The sequence below is a fragment of the Mustela nivalis genome (assembly GCF_964662115.1).
Source record: "Mustela nivalis genome assembly, chromosome: X".
Classification (NCBI taxonomy): Eukaryota; Metazoa; Chordata; class Mammalia; order Carnivora; family Mustelidae; genus Mustela; species Mustela nivalis.
In genome coordinates this window covers 47,603,662-47,625,388 of record NC_139040.1, presented here as the reverse complement: position 1 = coordinate 47,625,388, position 21,727 = coordinate 47,603,662, and the positions used below count along the sequence as shown (strand labels likewise).

The 21,727-nt window shown below is 37.6% G+C and overlaps 1 pseudogene across 1 annotated transcript in view; it reads left to right on the top strand.

Annotated features, from left to right (window-relative positions):
* LOC309855888 (Y-box-binding protein 1 pseudogene) overlaps positions 1–20,712 on the top strand; it is a 117,268-nt pseudogene extending 96,556 nt beyond the window's left edge. The window contains exon 3 of the transcript in view: positions 19,379–20,712. The product of the transcript in view is annotated as a Y-box-binding protein 1 pseudogene (transcript). The remainder of the gene's footprint in view (positions 1–19,378) is intronic.
* The last annotated feature ends 1,015 nt before the right edge of the window (positions 20,713–21,727 follow it).

The window sequence follows — 21,727 nt, the reverse complement described above, 5'->3', positions numbered from 1 at the left end:
TTGCACAGCCCTCACCAGTGGCTGGCTGAGTAATCTGCTTGGGTTTGCTTTCAGGAGCTTTTGTTCCCTGAGTGCTATCCTTAGAGTTCCGGAGGATGGGAATGAAAATGGTGGCTTCCCGGTCTCAGGCCCGGAGGAGCTGAGGGCTTGGGGCCCCACTCCTCAGTGCGCCCTCAGAGAACAGCACCCATTTACTCCCATCTCCCTGGCCTCCAGCTGTGCTCCAAGCTCACTGAGTCTTCAACCGGTTCAAGGTAACCCCGAGCTGTGACGTCACTCCTCGTCTCTGTCTCTGTAGCCGGCTTCCCCATGTTAATACCTGCAAGCTCTGTGATACTCATACACCCCCGATCCTTCTTTGACCTGGCAGGACCTGAGGCCATGCTGACCCCACGTGGGCTTCACCCCGGTTTAGCCTCTGGAGCGATATCCCTCAGGGGAACAGACTTTAAAAAGTCCTGATTTTGTTGTCCATTGCTCTGCTGCTTGCCGGGAGCCAGCCCCTTCCCACGCAGTCTATCTTCCTGTCATTTTGGATTTACTTCTCCACCAGTCCTACCTTTCAGAAAGTGGTCGATTTTCTGTTTCTAGAACTGCTGTTCTTCTTCTCTTCGATCTCCCATTGGATTTGTAGGTGTTTGCGATCTTTTGATAAGCTATCTAGTTGATCTCCTGCTACCTAAAGTAGTCTCAGCCTGCTACTTCTCTGCCATCTTGACTCCTCTCCCCAGGATGCTTTCTTAAAGATTGCTTTCATCATATTTCATTACCTAAATAAGAACAATCCATTTATATCTCAGCACTTTTGCTTATACTGTCACTTTTTCCTTTCTCTCTGCCTAACCCTTGATTTTTAAGTCAAATTACAAAGTTAATCATTGTTGGCAAGCTTCTGCCTTTTGAAAAGCATAGTACTTATTTTTCACACCCTATGCCCCGTAAGAAATAAACTCCATGAAACAGGAATTGTGCTTAACATGTTCTCCTTTCCTTTTTATTCTGTTTTACTTACCAGAGCCTACAAAAAGTCATGTCTTATGCTCATTTTTATCTCAAAGACATAATGTGATTCTTATTTAGAATCATCAACAAATATTTGTTAAATTCACAGATTTTGATTAACTGAATGAATGTCTTTGTCATAGACTTTGAGAACTTCTCATGTTACATATTTATGGGATCTAACCTGTGTCTTCCTATAAAGACTCATCATTGGGGTGCCTGGGTGGCTCAGTTGGTTAGCATCTACCTTCAGCTCAAGTCATGATCCCACAGTTCCTGGGATTGAGCCCCATGTCAGGGATTTCTTCTCAGTGGGGAGACTGCTTCTCCCTCTCCTCCCCACTCATGTTCTCTGCCACTATTTCTGTCTCTGTCTTTCTCAAATAAACACATAAAATCTTAAAGAAAAAAGATATATCACCATCACAATTTCAAGTGACCATTATTTTCCTATATTTTAAAAAGTATTGTAGGAAATACACATTTATAATACTAGTCCTTATTAGAATTGATAAGTAGTACTACTGTATTGAAAAAGTGGAAAGAAAAAGAAAAAAAAATATTTCAATTTCTTTGAGGAAAAGCTGTAAACTGTACTATGTACTTCAGAAATATTTCTGAGAATTGCTCAGGCAAAAGGTTTGCTTTTGTAATGTTTATGCTTTTTATTTTAAATAATGAGGGAACACCATACCTTATTCTAAAGAACACTGGAGAGCTCTCCAAACTTGGATGTCAATCTGATCTTTGCTACAAACAGATCATTGAACTCAAGCAAGTCATAAAACTGCTACAAGCTCAGTTTCATCATTTATAAAGTGCATATTCCTACCAGTCACAGGTTTTTGTGGGAAGGAAATGAAATAATAAACATCAAGTAACTGTAAACCTGTTAAAAATTATTTAAATATAAGAAATTATTATCATTACTAATAAGTGATTAAAAAAGGAAATCTCAGTTGAACAAAATGAGAATGACGTAATGTCAAGTGTCATGTAATACCTTTCTAAAATCCTGAATTCCAAGATATAGCAAGTTTATTAATATAGAGTTGCCAGTGTCTCTGTCACAACTTCATATTCCATCAGGAGAAAACCTGTTTGACTTTCATCTAACCAATACAGACTAGTTTTTTCTGCATAGTGCCAGGTTAAACTGTCTACAAAGCTATCAATAACTCAGAATATTTGACTTAAATATCTCAACCTTACTGACTTTTTAAAACCATGCCCAGTGCATACAACTCTCTTAGATTGCTTTTGTTCTTATTGCTGGAATGTTTCTATTAAAGAAATTTAGTTAAGACACTATTTTAATGTTTGAAACACCAAATTAAAGTCATCGTATTAACCTTTCATTGAAATGCTCCTATTTTCACATTTACAGTATATGAATATGGGATATATATATATATATATATATATATGTATATGTATATATATACATATATATCACAATTATATATATATATATTGCATATACAATTGCAATAAATTTTTTTCACTTAGAGAACTAAAAATTTGATAGTATATTGAAAAATATCTTGATGGTATATTGAGAAAGAGCTTCCCACAGAAATATTGATTGCATTAAGAATTCAATTCTAAATCTATATGAACTATTATGGATGCATTCTGTCATGTATAAATGAGAGATTAATTTTCTTCATACAGAACCACTTGAGGTTTTTTTGAATGTTAGGAGTTGAGAAAACAAAGTCAAGCTAAGCGTCTCTTTCCAAGGACCAAATGTTACACATTTTGAATTACCAGTTATATTTTTGTCAAATCAGTAATTTGAAATGAAGAAAAACCTTTTAACTAAGTTTATTATCTGGCTAACCACATTCAAGGCTGTTAAAATAAACATACAAAGGCGCACTGAAAGGCACATGCTTTCTTTGTGCAGGTGACAGATGACCTTCATTATCATTAAAAATTACTAACACGTCAAATAAATTATTCATTTCCCAGCATAATTTTTATGAATTTTAGCTTACTGCCTTACTCCTTTTTATAAGTACTGAACTAGAAGGACTATTTCTCCCCTTGTCTATTCTGCAGTAGTGAGACTTTCTTTATAAGCCAATACACATGCTTCTATATACTCATAAATCTAGGTGTCAACCACCCCAGACTATATCCTCTTCACTACACTCAGGCAAGATTGGCCACCTGAGTTTTTTGCTTGTTTGTTTTGTATTGCTTTTAACTAAAACTTAATTTAAAATTTATAAACGTATAGACAATATCTCATATACTTTTCTTCTATTCTGTACTCCTATCAATCATCCTAATCACAAACATGGGGAAAATCACAAATGACAATTAGAAGTACATTAATTTTATATGATTTTAATAATTCTCACAGGTTTATCAAATATTCATTCTGTGTAAAGCACTATACTAAGTGTTTTGGGAACTTTGTAAATGATGTAACTACTATCTACCTCCTTAAAGACCTAAAGTGCAGTAAAAACAGATATATATATGAAAAATTCTGTATGTAAGTAACAGGAACAAGAATGCCTAAAGGAAGAGCTTACATCTAGCAGAGAATATTTTTGAATTAATTATCTTTTTTTAAATTTAACTAAGCAACACATAGTACATCATTAGTTTCAGATCTAGAGTTAGTAATTCAGTTGCATATAACACCAAGTTTTCATCACATCATGTGAATGTATCAGAAACACATAAAATGAATAATATATCAATTACCCAAGGATCCACTATTTAATAAATGATAATAGTCTATTTGAAAATAAATAAATCATTACATATGGAGGAAGGTCCTTTTGGGCTACTCACTTATTCAAAATTGCCTCCTTCAGAAGTAACTACTAAAAATAGTGTATTATTCTTTTCCATGTTTTTATATTTTTTTCATAAGCATGAACTCATTAACCATATAACTATATCTATAAGTAATTGATATGTGCAGTTTTAACATTTATATATTTATTTCTATCTTTTTCATAGCTTGCTGATTTAGTCAACTTTTTATATTAGGGGTATCTATGTTGACAAATATAAAACATTTATTCACATTGTTATATAATATTCCCTTGTGTGAATAAATATGCCACAAGCTATCCATTCTGCTATTTATGGATAGTTGTGTTCCCAATTTCACTTCAGTGAATATCGTATTATGTGTTTTATTGTATGTATGTCAGTGATCTTAAGCTATGCACTAAACTCTTGGCCATTCTCTCACCTTTGAGCAATTGTTCTATTTCCTCTGCTGGAATGCCCTTCTCCTTGACTACCTAAGTCACCGTTTTCAAGTCTTTGCTGAAATGTCACATTCTCTGAAGTTGTGTGAGGTTGGCTCTGACTGCACTATATCCTGGCATAACTGGTAACACGTTTTTTTTTTAACTATTTTTTTTTGTACGACACCTATTTTTACTTGTTTTAATATAGTTTATCTCCACTACTGCTATTAAAATGTTGCTGTTGTGAATGTGATCTTCTATTTTTAAGAAAGAGAGAGAGAGAAAGTGGGGGGGGAGGGACAGGGAGAGAGAATCTCAAGTAGAATCCATGCCCAACACAGTGGCCCATGTGGGGATCAGTCCCACAATCTTGAGATCATGACAAGCCAAAATCAAGAATAAGACACTAAACCCACTGAGATACCCGGGTTCCCTGGATATAATCGTTTTGATGGTATATTTTCTGTATGAATATAGATAAAGTTCAAGAATTTAATTGAGATGTATGTGTATATATACATACACACACACACACACACACACACACACACACACACATATATATATATATATATATATATATATATATATATATAACTTTTTTTATTTGATTTGATTTTCTTGTCTTTTATCTAACTTCCTTGTTGGAGTCAATCATTCAATTCTTAATTCTAATAACACATCTGTAGATTTTCTTAGAATGTTTATGTAATCATAACAATATTTTTTTTCAATTTTTTTTTAATTTTTTATTTTTTATAAACACATATTTTTATTCCCAGGGATACAGGTCTCTGAATCACCAGGTTTACACACTTCACAGCACTCACCAAAGCACATAACCTCCCCAATGTCCATAATCCCAACCCCTCCTCCCAAACCCCCTCCCCTCAGCAACCCTCAGTTTGTTTTGTGAGATTAAGAGTCACTTATGGTTTGTCTCCCTCCCATTCCCATCTTGGTTCATTTATTCTTCTCTTACCCACTTAAGCACCCATGTTGCATCACCACTTCCTCATATCAGGAAGATCAAATGATAGTTGTCTTTCTCTACTTGACTTATTTTGCTAAGCATGATACGCTCTAGTTCCATCCATGTTGTCGCAAATCGCAAGATTTCATTTCTTTTGATGGCTGCATAGTATTCCATTGTGTATATATACCACATCTTCTTGATCCATTCCTGTGTTGATGGACACCTAGGTTCTTTCCATAGTTTGGCTATTGTGGACATTGCTGCTATAAACATTCGGGTGCACGTACCCTTTGGATCACTACGTTTGTATCATTAGGGTAAATACCCAGTAGTGCAATTGCTGGGTCATAGGGCAGTTCTATTTTCAACATTTTGAGGAACCCCCATGATGTTTTCCAGAATGGCTGCACCAGCTTGAATTCCAACCAACAGTGTAGGAGGGTTCCCCTTTCTCCGCATCCTCGCCAGCATCTGTCATTTCCTGACTTGTTTATTTTAGCCATTCTGACTGGTGTGAGGTGATATCTCTTTGTGGTTTTGATTTGTATTTCCCTGACGCTGAGTGATATGGAGCACTTTTTCATGGGTCTGTTGGCCATCTGGATGTCTTCTTTGCAGAAATGTCTGTTCATGTCCTCTGCCCATTTCTTGATTGGATTATTTGTTCTTTGGGTGTTGAGTTTGCTAAGTTCTTTATAGATTCTGGACACTAGTCCTTTATCTGATATGTCGTTTGCAAATATCTTCTCCCATTCTGTCAGGTGTCTTTTGATTTTGTTCACAGTTTCCTTTGCTGTGCAAAAGCTTTTGATCTTGATGAAATCCCAATACTTCATTTTTGCCCTTGCTTCCCTTGCCTTTGGCGTTGTTCCTAGGAAGATGTTGCTGCGGCTGAGGTCGAAGACATTGCTGCCTGTGTTCTCCTCAAGGATTTTGATGGATTCCTTTCGCACATTGAGGTCCTTCATCCATTTTGAGTCTATTTTTGTGTGTGGTGTAAGAAAATGGTCCCATTTCATTTTTCTGCATGTGGCTGTCCAGTTTTCCCAGCACCATTTATTGAAGACGCTGTCTTTTTTCCATTGGACATTCTTTCCTGCTTTGTCGAAGATTAGTTGACCAGAGAGTTGAGGGTCTATTTCTTGGCTCTCTATTCTGTTCCATTGATCTATGGTTCTGTTTTTGTGCCAGTACCATGCTGTCTTGATGATGACAGCTTTGTAATAGAGCTTGAAGTCTGGAATTGTGATGCCACCAACGTTGGCTTTCTTTTTCAATATCCCTTTGGCTATTCGAGGTCTTTTCTGGTTCCATATAAATTTTAGAATTATTTGTTCAATTTCTTTGAAAAAGGTGGATGGTACTTTGATAGGAATTGCATTAAATGTGTATTTTGCTTTAGGTAGCATAGACATTTTCACAATATTTATTCTTCCAATCCAGGAGCATGGAACATTTTTCCATTTCTTTGTGTCTTCCTCAATTTCTTTTATGAGTACTTTATAGTTTTCTGAGTATAGATTCTGTGCCTCTTTGGTTAGGTTTATTCCTAGTTATCTTATGGTTTTCGGTGGAATTATAAATGGGATTGACTCCTTAATTTTTCTACTTCTGTCTTGCTGTTGGTGTAGAGAAATGCAACTATTTCTGTGCATTGATTTTATATCCTGACACTTTACTGAATTCCTGGATAAGTTCTAGCAGTTTTGGAGTGGAGTCTTTTGGGTTTTCCACATATAGTATCATATCCTCTGCGAAGAGTGATAATTTGACTTCTTTTCCGATTTGGATGCCTTTAATTTCCTTTTGTTGTCTGATTGCTGAGGCTAGGACCTCTAGTACTATGTTGAATAACAGTGGTGATAATGGACATCCCTGCCGTGTACCTGACCTTAGCGGAAAAGCTTTCAGTTTTTCTCCATTGAGAATGATATTTGCGGTGGGTTTTTCATAGATGGCTTTGATGATATTGAGGTATGTGCCCTCTATCCCTACACTTTGAAGAGTTTTGATCAGGAAGGGATGCTGTACTTTGTCAAATGCTTTTACAGCATCTATAGATTATCATATGGTTCTTGTTCTTTCTTTTATTGATGTGTTAATTCACATTGACTGATTTGCAGATGTTGAACCAACCTTGCAGCCCTGGAATAAATCCCACTTGGTCGTGGTGAATAATCCTTTTAATGTACTGTTGAATCTTATTGGCTAGTATTTTGTTGAGTATTTTCGCATCTGTGTTCATCAAAGATATTGGTCTATAGCTCTCTTTTTTGATGGGATCCTTGTCTGGTTTGGGGATCAAGGTGATGCTAGCCTCATAAAATGAATTTGGAAGTTTTCCTTCCATTTCTATTTTTTGGAACAGTTTCAGGAAAATAGGAATTAGTTCTTCTTTAAATGTTTGGTAGAATTCCTCCGGGAAGCCATCTGGCCATGGGCTTTTGTTTTTTTGGAGATTTTTAATGACTGTTTCAATCTCCTTACTGGTTATGGGTCCGTTCAGGCTTTCTATTTCTTCCTGGTTCAGTTGTTTAGTTTATATGTTTCTAGGAATGCATCCATTTCTTCCAGATTGTCAAATTTATTGCCGTAGAGTTGCTCATAGTATGTTCTTATAATAGTTTGTATTTCTTTGTTGTTAGTTGTGATCTCTCCTCTTTTATTCATGATTTTATTTATTTGGGTCCTTTCTCTTTTCTTTTTGATAAGTTGTGCCAGGGGTTTATCAATTTTATTAATTCTTTCAAAGAATCAGCTTCTAGATTTGTTGATTTGTTCTATTTTTTTTTTTTTTTTGGTTTCTATTTCATTGATTTCTGCTCTGATCTTTATGATTTCTCTTCTCCTGCTGTGCTTAGGGTTTCTTTCTTTTTCTTTCTCCAGCTCCTTTAGGTGTAGGGTTAGGCTGTGTATCTGAGACCTTTCTTGTTTCTTGAGAAAGGCTTGTACCACTATATATTTTCCTGTCAGGGCTGCCTTTGTTGTGTCCCACAGATTTTGAACCATTGTATTTTCATTATCATTTGTTTCTATGATTTTTTTCAATTCTTCTTTAATTTCCTGGTTGACCCATTCATTCTTTAGAAGGATGCTGTTTAGTCTCCATGTGTTTGGGTTCTTTCCAAACTTCCTCTTGTGGTTGAGTTCTAGCTTCAGAGCATTGTGGTCTGAAAATATGCAGGGAATGATCCCAATCTTTTGATACAGGTTGAGTCCTGATTTAGGACCGAGGATGTGATCTATTCTGGAGAATGTTCCATGTGCACTAGAGAAGAATGTGTATTCTGTTGCTTTGGGATGAAATGCTCTGAATATATTTGTGATGTCAATCTGGTCCAGTGTGTCATTTAAGTCCTTTATTTCCTTGCTGATCTTACCTTGTATGATCTGTCCATTTCAGTCAGGGGAGTATTAAAGTCCCCTACTATTATTGTATTATTGTTGATGTGTTTCTTTGATTTTGTTATTAATTGGTTTATATAGTTGGCTGCTCCCACGTTGGGGGCATAGATATTTATTTTTTTTTTATTTTTTTTTAAAGATTTATTTATTTATTTGACAGAGAGAGATCACAAGTAGGCAGAGAGGCAGGCAGAGAGAGAGATTGAGGAGGAAGCAGGCACCCTGCTGAGCAGAGAGCCCGATGCGGGACTTGATCCCAGGACCCTGAGATCATGACCTGAGCCGAAGGCAGCGGCTTAACCCACTGAGCCACCCAGGCGCCCCTCGGGGGCATAGATATTTAAAATTGTTAAATCTTCTTGTTGGACAGACCTTTTGAGTGTGATATAGTGTCCTTCCTCATCTCTTATTATAGTCTTTGGCTTAAAATCTAATTGATCTGATATAAGGATTGCCACTCCTGCTTTCTTCTGATGTCCATTAGCATGATAAATTCTTTTCCACCCCCTCACTTTAAATCTGGATGTGTCTTCGGGCTTAAAATTAGTTTCTTGGAGGCAACATATAGATGGGTTTTGTTTTTTTATCCATTCTGATAGCCTGTGTCTTTTGACAGGGGCATTTAGCCAATTCACATTCAGGGTAACTATTGAGCGATATGAATTTAGTGCCATTGTATTGCCTGTAAGGTGATTGGTACTGTATATAGTCTCTGTTCCTTTCTGATCTACAACTTGTAGGCTCTTTCTTTGCTTAGAGAACCCCTTTCAATATTTCCTGTAGAGCTGGTTTGGTGTTTGCAAATTCTTTCATTTTTTTTTTGTCCTGGAAGCTTTTAATCTCTCCTTCTATTTTCAATGATAGCCTAGCTGGATATAGTATTCTTGGCTGCATGTTTTTCTCGTTTAGTGCTCTGAAAATATCATGCCAGCTCTTTCTGGCCTGCCAGGTCTCTGTGGATAAGTCAGCTGCCAATATAATATTTTTATCATTGTATGTTACAGACTTCTTTTCCCGGGCTGCTTTCAGGATTATCTCTTTATCACTGAGACTTGTAAATTTTACTATTAAGTGATGGGGTACGGGCCTATTCTTATTGATTTTGAGGGGCGTTCTCTGAACCTCCTGAATTTTGATGCTCGTTCCCTTTGCCATATTGGGGAAATTATCCCCAATAATTCTCTCCAGTATACCTTCTGCTCCCCTCTCTCTTTCTTCTTCTTCTACTGGAATCAAAATTATTCTAATGTTGTTTTGTCTTATGGTGTCACTTATCTCTCGAATTCTCCCCTTGTGGTCCAGTAGCTGTTTGTCCCTCTTTTGCTCAGCTTCTTTATTCTCTGTCATTTGGTCTTCTATATCACTAATTCTTTCTTCTGTCTCATTTATCCTAGCAGTGAGAGCCTCCATTTTTGATTGCACCTCATTTATAGCTTTTTTGATTTCAAGTTGGTTAGATTTTAGTTCTTTTATTTCTCCAGAAAGGGCTTTTATATCTCTCGAGAGGTTTTCTCTAATATCTTCCATGCCTTTTTCGAGCCCGGCTAGACCTTTGAGAATTGTCATTCTGAACTCTAGATCTGACATATTACCAATGTCTGTATTGATTAGGTCCCTAGCCTTTGGTACTGCCTCATGTTCTTTTTTTTGTGCTGAATTTTCCGTCTTGTCATTTTGTCCAGATAAGAGTATATGCAGGAGCAAGTAAAATACTAAAAGGGGGCAACAGCCCCAGGAAAATATGCTTTAAGCAAATTAGAAGAGATCCCAAATCGTGAGGGGGGAGAAAGGGGATAAAAAGAGATTCAAAAAGGAAGAAAGAAAAAAAAAAAAGAAAAAAAGAAAAAAAAAGAAAAGAAAAGAATTTTTTAAAAAGATAACAAATAAGAAATATATAAAAAAGAAAAATATATATATATATATATTAGATAAAGTAGTTAAAAACGTTAAAAAAGAAAAAGGTAAAAGTTAAAAAAAAATTTAACCAGAAGGCTAGAAAAAAAACCAAAAAATTAAAAGGAAAAAAATTAAATTAACTGCAAGACTAAAAAAAATCATAGGGAAAAAGACATGAGTTCCATGCTTTGCTTTCTCCTCCTCTGGAATTCTGTTGCTCTCCTTGGTATTGAAACCGCACTCCTTGGTAGGTGAACTTGGTCTCGGCTGGATTTCTTGTTGATCTTCTGGGGGAGGGGCCTGTTGTAGTGATTCTCAAGTGTCTTTGCCCCAGGCGGAATTGCACCGCCCTTATCAGGGGCCAGGGTGAGTAATCCGCTCGGGTTTGCTTTCAGGAGCTTTTGTTCCCTGAGCGCTTTCCATAGCGTTCTGGAGGACGGGAATACAAATGGCGGCCTCCTGGTCTCTGGCCCGGAGGAGCCGAGAGCCCAGGACCCCACTCCTCAGGGCGCTCTCAGAGAACAGCGCCCAGTTACTCCCATCTGCCTGACCTCCTGCCGTGCTCTGAGCTCACCGAGCCTGCGACCGGTTCAAGGTAACACCGAGCTGTGAGCTTACTGTTGGCTCTGTCCCTGTAGCCGGCTTTCCCGTTCCAATACCCGCAAGCTCTGCGACACTCAGACACCCCCGATCCTTCTGTGACTCTGCAGGACCTGAGGCCATGCTGACCCCGCATGGAGTTTGCCCCGGTTTAGCCTCTGGAGCGATGTCCCTGAGCGGAACAGACTTTTAAAAGTCCTGATTTTGTGCGCCGTTGCTCCGCTGCTTGCCGTGAGCTGGCCCCTCTTTCTGGGGTCTATCTTTCTGTCGCTTTGAATTCACTTCTCCGCCGGTCCTACCTTTCAGAAAGTGGTTGTTTTTCTGTTTCCAGAATTGCTGTTCTTCTTCTCTTTGATCTGCCGATGGATTTTCAGGTGTTTGCAATCTTTAGATAAGCTATCTAGCTGATCTCCGGCTAGCTGAAGTAGTCCCAGCCTTCTACTTCTCCGCCATCTTGACTCCTCTCCCCAGTGAATAACAATTTTGATTCTTACTTTTTAACCTCATTACCTATCAATGTTTTTTTTTTTTTTTGTTTTGTTTTTTTTTATCTAATACAATGTTAAAAAGAAGTGGTCAGAGAAGACATACTAATAATGTTGACAGTAATTGCCTACATTTTCACCATTAAGTATGAGAAATACTATGCTTTTTGATAAATTTTCTTTATTAAAGAATGTTTCTTTCCATATCTAGTTTGTTAAGATGTCTTAACAATAAGAAATGTTACATGTAAAAATATTTTTTATATTTTTTATTTATTTATTTGAGAGAGAGAGAGAGAGAAAAGGATAAGGAAAAGCAGGCTCCAGGGCTTGATCCCAGGACCCTGGGATCATGACCTGAGCTGAAGGCAGACACTTAACCAGCCACCCAGGTGCCCCATAAAAGGAAGTTTTTAAATGTAACCACTGAAATGATAGTATTTTCCTCTGGCAAATTTTATATTTACATACTTTATATGAAATTATGCATATTAAGTTTATATCATTATATCTAATATTATATACAAATTAACCCCAATGGATCATAGAATTAAATGTAAAATCTTATAGTATAGGGATGCCTGGGTGGGTCAGTCAGTTAAGTGATTGCCTTCAGCTCAGGTCATCGTCCCAGGGTCCTGGGATGGAGTTCTGCATCAGGCACCTTGCTCAGTGAGGAACCTACTTCTCCCTCTGCCTGCTGTTCCCCCTGCTTGTGTGTGCTCTCTCTCTCTCTGACAAATAAATCTTTAAAAAAAAAAGCATAATACAAAACTTTAAGTAGAAAACATAGGAGAAAAAAATGTGATGTTAGATTAGGCAATTAATTCCTACCTTCCATACTAAAGGAAAGATATAATTTAAAAATCATACGATTTCACTCATAAGTGGAACATAAGGAATAGTATGGAAGACCATGCGGGAAGGGAAGGAAAACTGAAGGGGAGGTATCAGAGAGGGAGACAAACTGTTAGAGACTATGGACCCTAGGAAATAAACTGAGGGTTTTGGAGGGGAGGGAGATGATGGATAGGGTAGCTCCATGATGGGTATTAAGGTGGAAATGTGTTGTGATGAGCACTGAGTGTTATACACAACTGTTGAATCATTGAAGTATCAAAAATTAATGATGTACTATATGGTGGATAACTGAACATGATAAAAAAATCAAAATAAAATAAAATAAGAAATCATAAACTGGGGATGCCTGAGTGGCTCAGTCAATTCGGCATTGGTCTTTAGCTCAGGTCATGATCCCAGGGCACTGGGATGGAGTCCCACCTAGGGTGCTTGGTCAGTAGGGAGACTGCTTCTCCCTCTGCCTGCTCTGCCTGCTCTACCTCCTCCTTCCCCTGCCTATGCTCTCTCTCTCTTTCTCTGACAAAATAAATAAATAAATAGAATATTTTAAAAGATCATAAATTAGACTTTATAAAAAGCAAATGAAATTTTGCTCTTTGAAAACACTGTTGTTTCATTGTTAGTGTATAAGAAAGCAACTGATTTCTGTGCATTAGTTTTTAGATCCTGCCACATTACTGAATTGCTGTATGAGATCTGGTAATTTTGGGGTGGAGACTTTTGGGTTTTCCACATAGAATATCACGTCATCTGCAAAGAGAGAAAGTTTGACCTCTTTGCCAATTTGAATACCTTTTATTTATTTTTGTTGTCTGATTGCTGTTTCTAGGACTTCTACTACAATGTTGAACAATAGTGGTGAGAGTAGGCATCCCTCTCATGTTCCTGATCTCAGTGGGAAGGCTCTCAGTTTTTCCCCATTGAGAATGATATTTGCTATGGGTTTTATTAAGGTAAGGAATAGTGCCTGTATCCCTATACTCTGAGGAGTTTTAATCAGGAAAGAATGCTATATTTTGTCAAATGTTTTTTTTTTTTTTTTTCTTTTTTTTTCTGCATCAATTGAGAGGCCCATGTGGTTCTGGTCTCTTCTCTTATTTATGTGTTCTATCACATTAATTGATTTCCAAATGTTGAACCACCCTTTCATCCCAGGGATAAATCCCACTTGGTCATGTTGAATAATCCTTTTATGTACTGTTGGATGCTATTGGCTAGGATCTTGTTGAGAATCTTGGCATCCATATTCATCAGGGATATTGGTCTGAAATTCTTTTTTTTTTTAAGATTTTATGTATCTATTGGACAGAGATCACAAATAGGCAGAGAGGCAGGCAGAGAGAGGAGGAAGCAGGCTCCCTACTGAGCAGAGAGCCCGATGTGGGGCTCAATCCCAGGACCCTGGGATCATGACCTGAGCCGAAGGCAGAGGCTTTAACCCACTGAGCCACCCCGGTGCCCTGGTCTGAATTTCTTTCTGATGGGGTCTTTGCCTGGTTTGGAGATCAAGGTAGTGCTGGCCTCATAGAAAGAGTGGAAGTTTTCCTTCTGTTTCTATTTTGTGAAACAGCTTCAGGACAATAGGTATTACTTCTTTGAATGTTTGGTAGAATTCCCCAGGGAGTCCATTGGGTCCTGCACTCTTGTTTTTTGGGAGGTTTTTGATCACTGCTTCAATCACATTACTGGATATTGGTCTAGTCAGGTTGTCAATTTTTTCCTGTTTCAGTCTTGGAAGTTTATAAGTTTCCAGGGTAGCATCCATTTCTTTTAGGTTGCTTAACTTATTGGCATATAACTGTTGATAATAATTTCTGATGATTACTTCTATTCCTGTAGTGTTAGTTATGATCTTTCCCCTTTTAATTCATAATTTTATTAATTTGGGTTCTGTCTCTTTTCTTTTGGATAAGTCTGGCCAGTGGTTTATTGATCTTATTAATTCTTTCAAAGAACCAGCTTCTAGGTTTGTTAATATATACTACTGGTTTCTAATTCATTGATCTCTGTTCACGCTTAATTATTTCCCTTTATGTGCATGGGTTAGGTTTAATTTGTTGTTGATTCTCCAGATCTTTCAGATGTAAAGATAGTTTGTGTATTTGGGATTTTTCTATTTTTTTTTTTTTTTTTTGAGTGAGGCTTGGATGGCTATGAATTTCACTCTTAGGACCACCTTTGTCATATCCCTTAGGTTTTGAATCAATGTTGAAGGGGAGAAATCAGAGTGGGAATAGAACCATAAGAGACTATGGACTCTGGGAAACAAAAAGAGCATTTTAGAAGGGAGGGTTGTGTAAGGCACATAAATAGAATAAAGATGGCGCCAGCTTGCCGTCTCTTCCAGCCAACAAGGGGCCAATTTCACAGTTTCGGTTCCTGAAACCTATGGCACTTCCTCCTCTCGCCCGACACGCCTTACCCAGCAACTGCTACTTGGCATAATCTTATTGGCTCTTCCCCCTCTGTCCTCACTTCCCTTCTGCTGCTCTATATAAGGTGTGCCCCCGCACAATAAAGTGAGATCCTGCTTCGACAGATCCCCCGAGCCCTGTGTCTTCTGTGGGTGCGTTCCGGGTTCGCGACACTTGCCATCCTGCTCAGCCCCAAGGAGAGGCCTCCGGCTGGCCTGGGCGCCTCCTCCCCTCGGGGGGGAGCCCAACAGGGTTGTGGGAAGATGGATGAGCCTAGTGATGGGTATTAAGGAGGACACAGATTGCATGGAGCACTCAGTGTTATAGGCAAACAATAAATCATGCAGCACTACATCATAAACAAATGATGTACTGTATGGTGACTAACAACACAATGCAAAAAAAAAAAAAGAAAGAAAAACACTATTGAGATAATAAAACTATGAGCCACAACCTAGGAGAAAATAACTGTGAATCACATTTCTGATAAAGGATATGTATTAAAAATGTGCAAAGCTCAACACAAGAAACAAATAACACGATTTTTAAAAGGGCAAAATAACAGAAGACCTACTTCTGCTAAGAAATATATAGATGAGAAATGAGCATAATAAAATGATACTTAACATGACTAGTTATCAGAAAATGGCAAAATAAAACCATTTTCAGATACCTCTAGACACCAGTCAGAGTAGCAAAAAAAAAAAAAAAAAAAAACGAAAAAAAAAACGAAAAATAAGAAAACACCAAGTGCTGGAAACAATATGAAGCAATTGAAACTCTCATACATTGCTACTGGTTATGCAAAATGGTATAGTTACTTTGAAAATGTTTGTCAGTATCTTATAAAGTTGTATGAACACCTACCATACTACCCAGAAAGCCTACGCCTTGATATTTCTCTTTGAGGAATGAAAACCAATATTACATAAAACTTATATGTGAATGTGAAGATAGAGGCACAGTAGGACGACCCTAGGTAACAAACTACTCTGAGCAAAACATTTTCATTTTGCAAAATTTAAGGTGCCATAAAAAGCAGGCATCATTCTTTGCAGATCTTATAATTATTATTGACTCCATAATGATTACCACTGTATTGTTTGATTTCCCAGAGTTTCACCCTCCATATGTAGCTTATTCCAATTAATCATAGGTAAAGCCTTAAGCAGATGTGAGGTCCCAGCATGCCAAAGGTTACCATTTCATTTCTCATCAGAATTGAGTCTTTATTTCATTCAGAAGGTGGACAGGAAAAATGCGAAATCTCATGCTAGGGGTCTATCTTTAGGAAACACTTCCCCTACAAATTATATTAGCCCAAATTACGTAGAATATAGAACCTGAGACAATGATTAAGTGGTATGTCTTATTAAGGAAGCAGAATCCCAGTATAGTATGAGTGAACAACAACAACAACAAAGAGAAAGAAAGAAAGAAATAGGGAAGTAGGGGAAACCATACAAAGTGATCCATTTCATGAAAATCCCCCAAGAGACATTGCTGGTCATTTGGCTGATAGTTTAACTTAGTCACCCAGGAGGACTCTGAAGCTGATCATGGGATCCTGCTTTCCATTGGCCAAAATTTATCCCACAGGGAGTGAATTCACCTGTGCTTCCAAATGGCACCATGCAATACCACCAGTGCATACTCAGGAAGTTAAATTTCAGTAAAAGTCACAAATTCAGACTATGTGGTTATCAACATGGCTGTATCACATCAGTAAAAAGAAGACCCTTCTGAAATGATTTAAGAGTCCCTAAGATGCAGAATCATATAGGTCCAAGAAAAATTGGCCATTGCATCACTGCATTAACTAACTGAAGTTCCAGAAGACTATGGCATTGAGGGTATGGCACTGAGGGCACAGAAGTTGTGGCCCATGCAATAACTAATTAGGGTTAATCCTAAGAATCCAAGGTTAAATGAATATAAAGAAAAATAATTTCATTCAAATTGATATAATCCAACACATACTGAACAAACAAGCAGATTAACACTTTTATCTAAGCAGAAGTCTGAGAGAAAATTGTGGAAAAACAAATTAAAAACATAAATTATTGCACAATTTATTGAAATCCCTGAGATGAATGATTGTATAAAAGAATGTAACTGTGCCACTATAATAAGAATGAATAATTTTGTTGCAATAAAAGGTGTGCCTTTGTTCCTGCTTTCTCTTGCAATCCAAGAGAAACATATTTGGGGGGAAGATGAATTTCTTTTAGGCAAAGTAAGCAGAAACTTCACACATTCAAATCTCCTTATTTAATAAAAATATAATTATAGACAAGAATGCAATTTCAGATGCACTTTAGTAAGTATGCAAAGCACAAGATTTTTGATAGTATTTATACATGAGAAAATACAAACAATAGTATGGAAAATACATAGCCCTCTTTACAATAATGCTAATATGAATTAAAATGAAGATGCCATGATAAATTTGTTAAAATAAAAAAGTCAATCAACATATACGAATAAAAATCAATAGTGCTAGGGCTGTGGGAAAACAGTCCCATATTGATGGTTACACTATAAATTAGAAAAATTTTTGGATAAAATATATTAAAGTGTACCAAGAACCATCAACCTATTTCTATAATTTGATGGAACCACTATACAGTTATAATAAGCAATAACAAAATGGTACAATGGCTCAACGATGATGAAAGTAAACTGTTTCACAGCGTTCCTGCAAATTGTCATACTGGAGCCAGATTGTATTGATCTTTTTTTTTTTTTAAGATTTTATTTATTTATTTGACAGAGAGAAAAGAAGAGCATAAGCAAGGGGAATGGCAAGCAGAGGGAGAAGCAGGCTCCCCACTGAAAATGGAGCCTGAATGCAGGGCTAGATTCCACAAGCCTGGGATCATGACCTGAGCCAAAGGCAGACACTTAACCAACTGAGTCACCCAGGCACTCCCAGATTGTATTCATCTTGATGTTACACTGTCTTCACTACACAGCTTCCAATGTCACCATGCTCATTTGCATGCAGCTTTGCATCCAGCTAACAAGTGGGGAAAGAGCACGAGTAGGGGTCATATAGGAGGTTTTAAATGACCTAGAAATGGAACATTTTGTTTATACTTGATTCTGTTATTTACAATTCAATCACGGACCACACCCAACTGGGAAGGAGGCTGAGGGAACATACGTTATGTGCTAAGAAAGAAAAAAAAAAGTGGATCTGGTGAACCAGTTACTTTTTCACTTTTTTTCACCACAACTGATACCAAGAAAATAACCCAGAAAGGCATAAAGAGTATTTTTTATAAAGGTGTACCTGGCAGTGATTTTAATAAGATGAGTATCAGAACTTTCTCTTCCCTCACTAGAATATAAGTTCGATGAGGACAGGATTTTTGTAGACTTGGTTTATTGCAATACTCTGTATTTGGAATAATGCCTGAAATTTTGTATGATTTTTTTAATTGAATAAAAAATGACTCAACTTATCAGTAGCAAAATAAACCCAACAAAGAGAGTCAGGAGTTTGATACTACAGCAATATGGACTGTGGTTGCTAATGGTAGTAGGTGATGGAATTAAGTTCAGGCAAGTATGTAGAACTTGACTTCAAGAAAAAGTTGCAGAAATAAATGATGGTAGAGACAATCAGACAATTCTTTTCAAGGAGATAGAGTAAGTTGTAACAAATATTTGGTTATAAATTGCAAACTGCACAAAGTCATAGAGGAACCTATTAGAAGTTCTTGCTAAATCTATGGCAGGCTGCACTTCATTGAGAAAACATCAATTGTTAACAAAACTGGTAAGACTAAGACAGGTTTTTTTTATTCCAAAGACCTAAGTAGTAGGTAAATTTTATCTTATTGTTATTTTTCAGTTTTAATAATTTTGACATCTTACATTTTGTAAATTTAAGGTATACAGTGTGTTACTTTAATATGTTTAGGTAATATGATTGCCACTGAAGCAATATTTACCACATTAAATCATTAAAGTAATATTTTCTTGTCTGTATTTATTACACTGTGTATTAGGTCCCTATGGCTTATTTACTCTTTGTTATAAGTTTGAACCCTGAACACAACTAAGCATCATGGAGAAGCAAATAAAAATTATAATGAAAGATCACCTCATACCTGTTAGAATGGCTATCACCAAGAAGAGAAGAGACAAGTGCTGGTGAGGTTATAGTGAAAAAGTAGTAGGTAAACTTTTAATTTGGAAATTCAGGCACTGGAGATGATCCAGGAACTGAAATCATGGAACCAGAAGACAAGCTTATAAGTAAGCCTGAAATAAAGTTAATTTGACTCTAAACTTAAATCTGTAATTGATCTATAAATTTAAGATGAGTACAACTCAGTCAATGTGAGTTTAAAGCTCTGGTATAGGTTTTTAGGAAATATCAGCTAGGGTGCAATGTGTTCTATTATAGCAACAACATAAAATAATTAATGTGGAGTGGATAAGCAGACTATGAAGTATCATGATATACATCATGATACAATAGTCTGTGTCAAATAAAAATGGCAATAGCAGAGAGCCCTGAGCAGCTCCACCGCTGCTGCCGGCCTAGTTACCATCACACCCCGGGAGGAGCCCCAGCTGCCACAACCGGCCCCAGTCACCATCACCGCAACCAGGAGCAGCGAGGCTGAGACCCAGCAGCCGCCCGCTGCCCCACTCCCGCCGCCCCCGCTCTCAGGGCTGCAAACACAAAGTCCGGCACCGCGGGCAGCACTGCAGGGAGCGACGGCCCTGTTGGCCTCACATTGGTGGCGCCTGTCGGCGGGGACAAGAAGGTCATCGCAACAAAGGTTTGGGGAACAGTAAAATCGTTCAATGTAAGAAACGGATATGGTTTCATCAACAGGAATGACACCAAGGAAGATGTATTTGTACACCAGACTGCCATAAAGAAGAATAACCCCAGGAAGTACCTTCCCAGTGTAGGAGATGGAGAGACTGTGGAGTTTGATGTTGTTGAAGGAGAAAAGGGTGGGGAGGAAGCAAATGTGACAGGCCCTGGTGGAGTTCCAGTGCAAGGCAGTAAATACGCAGCAGACCGTCACCATTATAGATGCTATCCACGTCCCAGGGGTCCTCCACGGAATTACCAGCAAAATTACCAGAATAGTGAGAGTGGGGAAAAGAACAAGGGATCAGAAAGTGCTCCCGAGGCCAGGCCCAACCGCGCCGGCCCTACTGCAGGCGACGGTTCCCACCTTCCTACACGAGGAGACCCTATGGGCGTCGACCACAGCATTCCAACCCTCCAGGGCAGGGAGAAGTGATGGAAGGTGCTGACAACCAAGGTGCAGGAGAACAAGGTAGACCAGTGAGACAGAAGATGTATCGGGGTGATAGACCACAATTCCGCAGGGGTCCTCCTAGCCAAAGACAACCTAGAGAGAATGGCAACGAGGAGGAAAATCAAGGAGATGAGACCCAGGGTCAGCAGCCACCTCAATGTAAGTACCGCCACAACTTCAATTACTGACACAGACGCCCAGAAAACCCTAAACCACAAGATGACAAAGAGACAAAAGCAGCCGATCCACCAGCTGAGAATTTGTCTGTTCCCGAGGCTGAGCAGGGCGGGGCTGAGTAAATGCCAGCTTACCATCTCTACCATCATCCGGTTTAGTCATCCAACATGAAGAAATGAAGATGAAATTCCAGCAATAAGAAATGAACAAAAGATTGGAGCTGAAGACCTTAAGTGTTTGATTTTTGCCCATTGACCAGATAAACAGAACTATCTGCATTATCTATGCAGCATGGGGTTTTTATTATTTTTACCTAAAGACCTCTCTTTTTGGTAATGACAAAGGTGTTTTTTAAGAAAAAAAAAAAAAAGCCTGGTTTTTCTCAATACACCTTTAAAGGTTTTTAAATTGTTTCATATCTGGTCAAGTTGAGATTTTTAAGAACCTCATTTTTAATTTGTAATAAGAGTTTACAACTTGATTTTTTCAAAAGTCAACAAACGGCAAGCACCCGTTAATAAAGCTCTTAAACAATTTTAAAAAATGACAATAGCAGAGAGTATCTAGCACATAAAAATATGTGTGTAAAATAATGTTCAATAGAAAAGAACAAACTACAAAAAATGTGCACAGACTTTACTTATGTTTAAATGCATACATACGTGGGCATCTGGGTAGCTCAGTCAGTTGTCTGACTCTTGATTTTGGTTCAGGTCATGATCTCAGGGTCATGGGATCAAGCCCTGCATTGGGCTCTGTGTTTAGCATGGAGTCTACTTGAGATTCTCTCTCCCTCTGTCCCCCTATTCTCTCTGTTTCTCAAATAAATAAATAATCTTAAAAAATAATAAATGCATAAGTATTGACAAAAACAAAAAATTGAATTTATATAAAAATGTTTAATATTAATAAAATTAAAATCTACTTTAATAATAGTAGTAATAAAATGTCTAAAAATATGTAAATATAGTTTCCGTTCTGGAAATAAAATGATTTTTTTCTCTTTATTTTTCTGAAGTGATTTATACAAATTATTATGTACAACTTTGGTCAATTCACTTTGTGATTCATGCATTTGTAGGTTTTTGTTCTATCACAATGCACATAAGAAATAGGTGTCTGAGAAGAAACAGTGTTTGTTCTGTTTTTGAATCTAACCACTAAAAATAAAAATGCTTTGTGATCCTTAGATTATTTAAGATTAGTATCTTTTAAGGATACTATTAATACACTAAAAATATTCTTTTTTTAATATTTTATTTATTTGAGAGAGAGACAATGAGAGAGAGCATGAGAGGGGAGAAGTCAGAGGGAGAAGCAGACTCCCCACGGAGCTGGGGGCCAGATGTGGGATCCCGGGATCATGACTCAAGCTCAAGAAAGTTGCTTAAACAAC